Raw genomic sequence first — 11,950 nt, 5'->3', positions numbered from 1 at the left:
ACGTCGCTCCTCGCTAGTTGTCTCTTTTATTTCATGTGCTCCTTCCATTTTTGCAAGCTTCCTTCCCATCCTCTAAGCCATTCCTGCCCTATATAGCCTGAAAACACTTAACGCGCAGATCACGGCATCGAATGGTATAAAGGGAAATTAAAATTTACAATTTAAAGGCTTAAGAAGCAAGTTTTCAACCATAGAACAAAATTGGGAAGGAATTGTAAAATTATGCAAATCATATGAATAAGTGAGTAAAGAGTTGATAAAAACCAGTCAAATTAGCACAAGATAAACCACAAAATAGTGAGTTATCAATCTCCCCACACTTAAACATTAGCATGTCCTCATGCTAAGCTCAAGGAGATAGAAAGAATGAATAGGGACAACAAGACTCATGCAATGCAATGTAACCTATACATATGAATGCAACTATATCATGAAATATCTATACCTACTTGGTTAAGGAAATGGACAAGTTCTCCAAGACAAATAAAATTCAGATTCCACTAACTCAAATCACACAATAAAAGATAAGTAAACTTGTGAGAAGATAGCTCATGAGAGCTGGGAACATAGAGTCAAGCATTGAACCCTCACTGGAAGTGTATACGCACTCTAGTCACTCAAGTGTATAATAGGGTAATCCACTCTAGTCTCCTCTATTCATGCGTTCTAAAATTTGTTCTTCATCTAACCAATCAACAAATATTTAGTGCACACATGCAAACATCATGAGGGCCTTTTTAAGGTTGTAATGGGGCTTAGGTAAGGGTGAGGATACTGATGACAAGTCATCTTAGGCTAGTTTCACAAGCCTATTTCATTAGTTTTCACTTGGTTTTCATGCATTTTTAGGCAATAAGTAAGTGTTTGAGTGAAAATTTCATGCTTGTCTTGATTCAATCAAACATTGGTAATTTTATGCATTTTCATTTGATTTCTTGCAAGATTTAGTTGATAATATGAATGAAGCAAGAGTTTATGATTATGCCAAGGCTTTGATGTATTTGTTTGGTTGATGATAGGTGAAAAGATGAAGGAGAAGGAGCAATAAAAGCACTAAAAGAATAATCATAACCCCAAGGTGGCAAAAGAGGGAAACAGACTCAAGGAGGAGCAAAGAGGATTTGCAACCCTGACCTCTTTACACTCCAACAAGAATAACTCGAGCTACAAAACTTCAAATGAGGTGATTTAAGTGGCATTGAAAAGTAGACATCTAGATCTTTCCAAGCATATGTGGCACTACATGGTGGACATTAAATCTGCGGGAGAAAACATACTCCGAAAGTGCAAAGATGAACATAGTATCAACCTGCAGCAAGGCCAACTGACCTCTTCACCTTCCAAGGAGGATAACTTGAGCTGTAGAGCTTGGAATGATGTGCTTTCAAATGCATTGGAAAGTAGACATCCAGAGATTTCCAACGATATGTAATAGTATGGGGTGAACATCAAGTTTGGGCCTCAGAAGCTGGCGCTAAACTTTGGCCTCCAAAGAGCCAGCGTTCACTAAAATGAACGTAGCGCTCACTAAATTGAGCGTTTTCGGCCTTCCAAACAGCACGACCATGCCTTCTTCGAAGGGCCATAACTTGAACTACAGATGTCCAATTGATGCGCTTTCATTTGTGTTGGAAAGATGACATTCAGAGCTTTTCAATAATATATAGCAATCTATATTTGGCATGAAATTGAAGCACAAGTAATAGGAATCTTTAAGGCCCAAAAACCAACCAAGCATTTTTGGGAGGCACACACCAAGGCTCGAAGGGGGAGCTCTCAATTAAGGAAGCAGCGCTCAAACAAGGCAACGTAGCGTTCAAAATGTGAGCGCTAGGTGCATGCCATGACACGGACGAGGCACACAAGGAGGAGTAGCGCTCAAAAATTCAAGCGTAGCACTCCCTTTTGCCAACTTTTTCGTGCTCTTGGAACCAAGGAAAGCTGAGTTCAAAGTAAACCAAAGGCTAGGCTAAGGGCAAGGAGCAAAGCACGCTCCAAGGGATAAAGAGCCTAGCGCTCAATTGAGGGAGCGTAGCGTTCACATATTGAACGCTAGAGGAAGGAAAACATGCGCACCAAGAGGGAATGAACGTGACACTCATTCAACCAAACAGAGCGCTCCACTGGAAGGTTCCAACACACCCTGGCTCACTTGAACCAAGCCATTCGGATCCACTTTTCTTCAAATCCAAAGCAAGCAAAGCCCATTATCATCACTCAAAGGCACAAGAGATAGTTAGAATAGAAATTTCATTTAAATTGTAATTTGTTTTCAATTTCAATTTTATTTTTTCATTTTGTAAAGCCTATATAAAGGCATCAATTCCATTTCATTAAGGAAGGCTAGCTCTGCTAGAGAGCAAGAGGAGTAAGAGTAGAATAGAATAGAAAGTTCTTTTTGAAACACTTTAATTTTTCTGCACTTTCTACATTTGAGTTACATTGAATTCAGTTTATGCAAAATTAAATTCCTGCAATCTTCTACTCCAATTTCCCTTTCTACAATTTTACAATTCAGTTACATTGAGCTTGATTTTAATCTTCTGTTCCCATTGCTTTCTGTTTCCATTGCTCTCAATTTACTTTTATGCAATTTACATTTGAGTTTGCTATGAGCTTGATTTACATTTTCTGCAATTTACAATTCCTGCAATTGTCCTGAGCTTTGATTTTCAGCCTCTTTAATTTCCAGCACCTAGCCCCCTTTACATTTCATGCAATTTACCTTTCTTGTCATTTAAGATTTTGTCAATTTACATTCCTTGCTCTTTACATTTCTGCTCATTTACTTTCTGCAACTTTAAATTTCTTGTCATTTACATTCTGTTGCTTCAATTTCATCCAATTCACCAATGTTAGCTTGACTAAACTTATCATCCACTAAAATGCAAAATCCATCAATCCCTGTGGGATCGACCTCACTCTAAGTGAGTTTTACTACTTGATGCAACCCGGTACACTTGCCGGTGAGTTTTGTGTGGAATCTAATTTTCACCCATCAGATACATGTATGGCCAAGTGAGCTAAGAATTGAATCCTTGATTAACCTAAGTTCTCACCTAACACACACACATTCCCTATGCTTCTAAAATCATGCCTAACTACCCATAGTCTCACTTTTTGTACTTTTCACCTACTCATGTATTTAAATGTTCTTCTATTTTATCTCACATGCATTGATCTTTCTATTGAACTTAACATTGGGGTGCTTTCATTCCCCTAAATTTGGATTTTTTTTATGTTGAAAGCATTACAACATCAATGCATTTGGTTTTCATAATTTCACATGAGTAGCATTCAAATTCTTAATATTCATCAATTAAGCAATACATATTCTTATTAACCAGAGTTCCCATAGTTTCCCACACTTAATTTGACACACAATCCCTATCTTAAGCTAGCCAAAGATTTAATTGGGGTAGTTCATTATTTTTTCACTTAAGGCTAGTGATGTGGTAACATAAAGAACAAAAGGGGATAGAGAAGGCTCAAAGTGGCGAACAAAGGTAATTAGAATGGTAGGCCATTTGGGATAGTGAGCTAATAACAAATGATGGCCTCAATCATACATATGCATGAATATATTAAACAATGGACATATAGAATGGAACAAACCATATATTGCAATCATAGAGGAGAAAAAACACACAAGAATAAAAATAATGGTTAAATCATGTAACCATACAATTAGGCTCAAAATCTCACTGGGTTATGTGTTCTAGCTCTAAACCATGTTCCAAGTTACAATCTTCATACAAGTTTAACAAAAAAATTTAATTTGAATTAGTGAAATTTTCAAAAATAGGGTCTTGAAAAAAACTTATTATTTTTCAACCGAGTAGAACATACATGCAAACACTTAGTATTATGCAATCTATCCTATCTAACAAAAGAAAAAAAATAACCTATTGGTGTTAAGAAAAAGCAATTACCTCCGGGAGTCAGGTACTGACCGACCTTCCCACACTTAAAGCTTGGCACTGTCCTCAGTGCCATCAGTCAGGAACAAAGTGGGGCTGGTAACAGCATCTCCACAGTCGGGATCGTCATGGCTCCCGGTGCTCACAGTAGCGGTTAGTGAACCGCGCAGTGTCCCTTGCTGAAAAGGCATTCTCGATTTTAGCGACCTGGATGATTCTCTTGACCCGCCTTGTGGATGGCTTGACTGATGTTGAGGATGGTTCCGCAGCCAGTGCTCTTTTCGTTCCTCTCCTCGCCGGTGGCTTGTTAGAGGCTTTCTCTGTACCCTTCCTGGTAGCCATCCTGAAAAGGGAGAAAAGAAAGGGGCATGAAATCAAATAGCTAGAACTGGGAGGAGGAAAATACAAGTGATAATCAATGCCAAGGTAAAGAAGAATGTCGTAAACACATGGTCGCGACTCCATGTAATTAGGACATTGGTGCACGAAATTGTGATCTCCAGGCTCGAACAAATCCTGGTAATGGCTCCAAAGCTTGGTGCTCTGATCTTAATTCATAATTGTCACAACTTCGATACAACTAACCAGCAAGTGCACTGGGTCGTCCAAGTAATACCTTACGTGAGTAAGGGTCGAATCCCACGGAGATTGTTGGTATGAAGCAAGCTATGGTCACCTTGCAAATCTCAGTCAGGCAGATATAAAGTGATAATGGTGTTTTCGAATATTATATAATAAAATAGGGATAGAGATACTTATGTAAATCATTGGTAGGAATTTCAGATAAGCGAATGGAGATGCTTTTCGTTCCTCTGAACTTCTGCTTTCCTGCTATCTTCATCCAATCAGTCTCACTCCTTTCCATGGCTGGCTTTATGCAAGGGCATCACCGTTGTCAGTGGCTACATCCCCTCCTCTCAGTGAATAATATGCTCACGCACCCTGTCACGGCACGGCTATTCATCTGTCGGTTCTCGATCATGCTGGAATAGGATTCACCCTCCTTTTGCGTCTGTCACTAACGCCCAACAATCGCGAGTTTGAAGCTCGTCACAGTCATTCAATCATTGAATCCTACTCAGAATACCACAGACAAGGTTTAGACCTTCCGGATTCTCTTGAATGCTGCCATCATTCTAGCTTACGCCACGAAGATTCTGGTTAGGAGATCTAAGAGATATTCATTCTAGCTTAATTCATGTAGAACAGAAGTGTTTGTCAGGCACGCGTTCATAAGGGAGAAGGATGATGAGCGTCACACATAATCATCACCTTCATCACGTTCTTGGGTGCGAATGGATATCTTAGAAGCGAAATAAGAAGAATTGAATAGAAAATAGTAGTACTTTGCATTAATCTTTGAGGAATAGCAGAGCTCCACACCTTAATCTATGGATTGTAGAAACTCTACCGTTGAAAATACATAAGTGAAAGGTCCAGGCATGGCCGAGATGGCCAGCCCCCAAAACGTGATCAAAGGATCATAAGGTAATCCAAAGATGCCTAATACAATAGTAAGAGGTCCTATTTATAATAAACTAGCTACTAGGGTTTACATGAGTAAGTAATTGATGCATAAATCCACTTCCGGGGCCCACTTGGTGTGTGTTTGGGCTGAGCTTAAGTGTAGCACGTGCAGAGGCCATTTGTGGAGTTGAACGCCAGTTTATATGCCAGTTTGGGCGTTCAACTCTGGTTTTGGATCCTTTTCTGGCGCTGGACGCCAGATTTGGGCAGAAGGCTGGCGTTGAACGCCAGTTTACGTCGTCAATTCTTGGCCAAAGTATGGATTATTATATATTTCTGGAAAGCCCTGGATGTCTACTTTCCAACGCAATTGGAAGCGCGCCATTTCGAGTTCTGTAGCTCCAGAAAATCTACTTTGAGTGCAGGGAGGTCAGAATCCAACAACATCAGCAGTCCTTTTTCAACCTCTGAATCTGATTTCTGCTCAAGTCCCTCAATTTCAGCCAGAAAATACCTGAAATCATAGAAAAACACACAAACTCATAGTAAAGTCCAGAAATGTGAATTTAACATAAAAACTAATGAAAACATCCCTAAAAGTAACTAGATCCTACTAAAAACATACTAAAAACAATGCCAAAAAGCGTATAAATTATCCTCTCATCACAACACCAAACTTAAATTGTTGCTTGTCCCCAAGCAACTGAAAATCAAATAGGATAAAAAGAAGAGAATATACTATAAATTCCAAACTATCAATGAAACATAGCTCCAATCATATGAGCGGGACTTATAGCTTTTTGCCTCTTGAATAGTTTTGGCATCTCACTTTATCCATTGAAGTTTAGAATGATTGGCATCTATAGGAACTTCAGATTTCGAATAGTGTTATTGATTCTCCTAGTTCAGTATGATGATTCTTGAACACAGCTATTTTATGAGTCTTGGCCGTGGCCCTAAGCACTTTGTTTTCCAGTATTACCACCGGATACATAAATGCCACAGACACATAATTGGGTGAACCTTTTCAGATTGTGACTCAGCTTTGCTAGAGTCCCCAATTAGAGGTGTCCAGGGTTCTTAAGCACACTCTTTGTTTTTGCTTTGGACCTTGACTTTAACCGCTCAGTCTCAAGTTTTCACTTGACACCTACACGCCACAAGCACATGGTTAGGGACAGCTTGGTTTAGCCGCTTAGACCAGGATTTTATTCCTTTAGGCCCTCCTATCCACTGATGCTCAAAGCCTTGGGATCCTTTTTATTTGCCCTTGCCTTTTGGTTTTAAGGGTTATTGGCTTTTTCTGCTTGCTTTTTCTTTTTCTTTCTATATTTTTTTTTTCGCCTATTTTTTCTTTTTTCTTCTTTTTTTTTTCTGCAAGCTTTGTTCTTTGCTGCTTTTTCTTGCTTCAAGAATCATTTTTATGATTTTTCAGATTATCAAATAACATGTCTCCTAGTCATCATTCTTTCAAGAGCCAACATATTTAACATTCTTAAACAACAACTTCAAAAGACATATGCACTGTTCAAGCATACATTCAGAAAACAAGAAGCATTGTCACCACATCAATATAATTAAACAAAGTTCAAGGATAAATTCGAAACTCATGTACTTCTTGTTCTTTTGAATTAAAACATTTTTCATTTAAGAGAGGTGATGGATTCATAGGACATTTATAACTTTAAGACAAAGTTACTAACTACTAATGATCATATAATGAAGACACAAACATAGATAAGCACATAACATAGAAAACGAAAAACAGAAGAAATAAGAACAAGGAATGAATCCACCTTAGTGATGGTGGCGTTTCCTTCTTGAGGAACCAATGATGTCCTTGAGCTCTTCTATGTCTCTTCCTTGTCTTTGTTGCTCCTCCCTCATTGCTTTTTGATCTTCTCTTATTTCATGGAGCATGATGGAGTGCTCTTGATGTTCCACCCTTAGTTGTCCCATATTGGAACTCAATTCTTCTAGGGAGGTGTTGATGTGCTCCCAATAGTTTTGTGGAGGAAAGTGCATTTGAGGCATTTCCGGAATCTCATGGTGATGAGCTTCTTGCGCCTCTTGAGCTCCATGACTGGGCTCTCTTGCTTGCTCCATCTTTTTCTTAGTGATGGGCTTGTCCTCTTTGATGAGGATATCTCCCTCTATGTCAATCCCAGCTGAATTGTATAGGTGGCAAATGAGGTGAGGAAAGGCTACCCTTGCAATGGTGGAGGACTTGTCAGCCACCTTGTAAAGTTCTTGAGGTATAATCTCATGAACTTCCACCTCTTCTCCAATCATGATGCTATGGATCATGATGGCCCGGTCTATAGTAACTTCAGACCGGTTGCTAGTGGGAATGATTGAGCATTGAATGAACTCCAACCATCCTCTAGCTATAGGCTTGAGGTCCAATCTTCTTAGTTGAACCGGCTTGCCTTTGGAGTCAATCTTCCATTGAGCTCCTTCTACACATATGTCCATAAGGACTTGGTCCAACCTTTGATCAAAGTTGACTTTCCTTGTGTAGGGGCGTGCGTTCTCTTCCATGTATGGCAAGTTGAACGCCAACCTCACATTTTCCGGACTAAAATCTAAGTATTTCCCCCGAACCATTGTAACATAGTTCTTTGGATCCGGGTTCTTACTTTGATCATGGTTCTTGGTGATCCATGCATTGGCATAGAACTCTTGAACCATTAGGATGCCGACTTGTTGGATGGGATTTTTTAGAACTTCCCAACCTCTTCTTTGAATTTCATGTCGGATCTCCGGATACTCATTTATTTTGAGTTTAAAAGGGACCTCAGGTATCACCTTCTTCTTGGCCACAACATCATAGAAGTGGTCTTGATGGGCTTTGGAGATGAACCTTTCCATCTCCCATGACTCGGATGTGGAAGCTTTTATCTTCCCTTTCCCTCTTCTAGAGGATTCTCCGGTCTTAGATGCCATCAATGGTAATGGAAAAACAAAAAAGCTATGCTTTTACCACACCAAACTTAGAATATTGCTCGCCCTCGAGCAATAAACAAAAGAATAGATGAAGAAGAAGAAGAAATGGAGAGAGAGAGGGTGATGTCGTTCGGCCAAGAAGGGTATAGAGGGGTTGTGTTGTGTGAATATGATGAAGAATGGAGGGCTTTATATAGGGTAGGGAGGTGGGGTATTGTTTCGGCCATGTGGGTGGGTTTGGGTGGGAAATTGGTTTTGAATTTTGAAGGTAGGAGGAGTTTATGAGGTAGGTTTATGGGGAAGAGAAGATGGATGTGAGTGGTGAAGGTTTAGTGGGGAAGAGAGATTGAGGTGATTGGTGAGGGGTTTTTAGGGAAGAGTGTTTATGGGGTTGTGTGAAAGAGAGTGGTGAGAAGAAGTGAGTGGAGGTAGGTGGGGATCCTGTGGGGTCCACATATCCTGAGTGGATCCTGTGGGGTCCACAGATCCTGAGTGGATCCTGTGGGGTCCACAGATCCTGAGGTGTTCAAGGATTTACATCCCTGCACCCATTAGGCATGTAAAAATGCCTTTGTATCCAACTCTGGGCGTTCAGGGCCAGGTTGGTGGCCACTTTGGGCGTTCAACGCCCATCTGTGTGCCATTTCTGGCGTTGAACGCCAGAACCATGCCTGTTCTGGCGTTCAGCGCCCAGAAGCTGCCCATTTTGGGCGTTCAGCGCCAGAACCATGCTCTGTTCTGGCGCTGAACGCCAGACAGATGCTCTTCCAGGGTGTGATTTTTTCTTCTGCTGTTTTTGATTCCGTTTTCAATTTTTCTATTTATTTTGTGACTCCACATGATCATGAACCTAAGAAAACATGAAAAACAATAAAAATAAGAATTAGATAAACATTGGGTTGCCTCCCAACAAGCGCTTCTTTAATGTCAATAGCTTGACAGTGGGCTCTCATGGAGCCTCATAGATGTGCAGAGCTTTGTTGAAACTCTCCAACACCAAACTTAGAGTTTGGATATGGGAGTTCAACACCAAACTTAGAGTTTGGTTGTGGCCTCCCAACACCAAACTTGGAGTTTGACTGTGGGGGCTCTGATTGACTCTGCTTGGAGAGAAGCTTTTCAAGCTTCCTCTCCATGGTTGCAGAGGGAGATCCTTGAGTTTTGAATACAAGGGAGTTCTCATTCCATTGAAGGACTATTTCACCTCTGTCAACATCAATCACAGCTCTTGCTGTGGCCAGGAAAGGTCTTCCTAGGATGATGGATTCATCCTCTTCCTTTCCAGTATCCAGGACTATGAAATCAGTAGGTATGTAAAGGCCCTCAACCTTTACTAATACATCTTCTACTTGTCCATAAGCCTGTTTTCTTGAGCTGTCTGCCATCTCTAGTGAGATTTTAGTAGCTTGCACCCCATAGATTCCCAGTTTCTCTATTACAGAGAGGGGCATGAGGTTTATCCCTGAACCAAGGTCACACAGAGCCTTAAAGATCATGGTGCCTATGGTACAAGGGATTATGAACTTTCCAGGATCCTGTTTCTTCTGAGGCAATGTCAGTTGATCCAGATCACTTAGTTCATTGATGAACAAGGGAGGTTCAACTTCCCAAGTATCAATGCCAAACAATTTGGCATTCAGCTTCATGATTGCACCAAGAAACTTGGCAGTTTGCTCTTCAGTAACATCCTCATTCTCTTCAGAAGAAGAATATTCATCAGAGCTCATGAAGGGCATAAGGAGGTTCAATGGAATCTCTATGGTCTCTAGATGAGCCTCAGAGTCCTTTGGTTCCTCAGAGGGAAGCTCCTTATTGATCACTGGACGTCCCAAGAGGTCTTCCTCCTTGGGATTCATGTCCTCTCCTCTCCTCACAGGTTCGGCCATGGCGCTTATGTCAATGGCCTTGCACTCTCCTTTTGGGTTCTCTTCTGTATTGCTTGGGAGAGTACTGGGAGGGATTTCAGTGATCCTTTTACTCAGCTGGCCCACTTGTGCTTCCAGATTTCTAATGGAAGATCTTGTTTCATTCATGAAACTTACAGTGGCCTTAGATAGATCAGAGACTAGATTTGCTAAATTAGAAGCATTTTGTTCAGAGTTCTCTGTCTGTTGCTGAGTTGATGATGGAAAAGGCTTGCTATTGTTAAACCTGTTTCTTCCACCATTATTAAAGCCTTGTTGGGGCTTTTGATCCTTCCATGAGAAATTTGGATGATTTCTCCATGTTGAGTTATAGGTGTTTCCATAAGGTTCACCTAAGTAATTCACCTCTGCTATTGCAGGGTTCTCAGGATCATAGGCTTCTTCTTCAGAAGATGCCTCTTGAGTACTGTTGGATGCAGTTTGCATTCCATGCAGACTCTGAGAAATCATATTGACTTGCTGAGTCAATATTTTATTCTGAGCCAATATGGCATTCAGCGTATCAACCTCAAGAACTCCCTTCTTCATAGGCGTCCCATTACTCATAGGATTCCTTTCAGAAGTGTACATGAACTGGTTATTAGCAACCATGTCAATGAGTTCTTGAGCTTCTGCAGGCGTTTTCTTTAGGTGAATGGATCCACCTGCAGAAGTGTCCGGTGACATCTTTGATAGCTCAGATAAACCATCATAGAATATATCCAGGATGGTCCATTCTGAAAGCATGTCAGAAGGACACTTTTTGGTCAGCTGTTTGTATCTTTCCCAAGCTTCATAGAGAGATTCACCTTCTTTCTGTCTGAAGGTTTGAACATCAGCTCTAAGCTTGCTCAGCTTTTGAGGAGGAAAGTACTTGGCTAAGAAAGCCGTGACCAGCTTATCCCAAGAGTTCAGGCTGTCTTTGGGTTGAGAATCCAACCATAATCTAGCTCTGTCTCTTACAGCAAAAGGGAAAAGCATGAGCCTGTAGACTTCAGGATCTACTCCATTAGTCTTAACAGTATCACATATCTGCAAGAATTCAGTTAAGAACTGAAAAGGATCTTCAGATGGAAGTCCATGAAACTTGCAGTTCTGCTGCATCAGAGAAACTAATTGAGGTTTCAGCTCAAAGTTGTTTGCTCCAATGGCAGGAATGGAGATGCTTCTTCCATGTAAATTGGAATTAGGTGCAGTAAAGTCACCAAGCATCTTCCTTATATTATTATTATTTTCGGCTGCCATCTCCTCTTCCTGTTCAAAAATTTCTGAAAGGTTTTCTCTGGATTGTTGTATTTTAGCTTCTCTTAATTTTCTCTTCAGAGTCCTTTCAGGTTCTGGATCTGCTTCCACAAGAATGTTCTTATCCTTGCTCCTGCTCATATGACAAGGAAGAATGGACAGAAAAATGATAATAATAATAGAGATCCTTTATACCGCAGTATAGGGATCCCTTTGTGAGTGGAAGAAAAGGGGGAGACAAAGAATGTAATGTAAAAGAAGAAATGCAACTGTACGAATAGAAGAGATGTGAGATGAGATGTTAGGATATGAATGAATAAATAAAATGAGATGGGGGAGGAATAATTTTCGAAAATTATTTTGAAAAAGGGTTAGTGATTTTTGAAAATTGGTTTTTGAAAATTGTTAGTATTTTTCGAAAATTAAGATTTAAAAATTAAAATAATTAATAAATTAGAAAGAAATTTTGAA

This window comes from Arachis hypogaea, chromosome 18 (genome assembly GCF_003086295.3).
Source record: "Arachis hypogaea cultivar Tifrunner chromosome 18, arahy.Tifrunner.gnm2.J5K5, whole genome shotgun sequence".
NCBI lineage: Eukaryota > Viridiplantae > Streptophyta > Magnoliopsida > Fabales > Fabaceae > Arachis > Arachis hypogaea.
Note: the sequence above shows the minus strand (reverse complement) of the source record.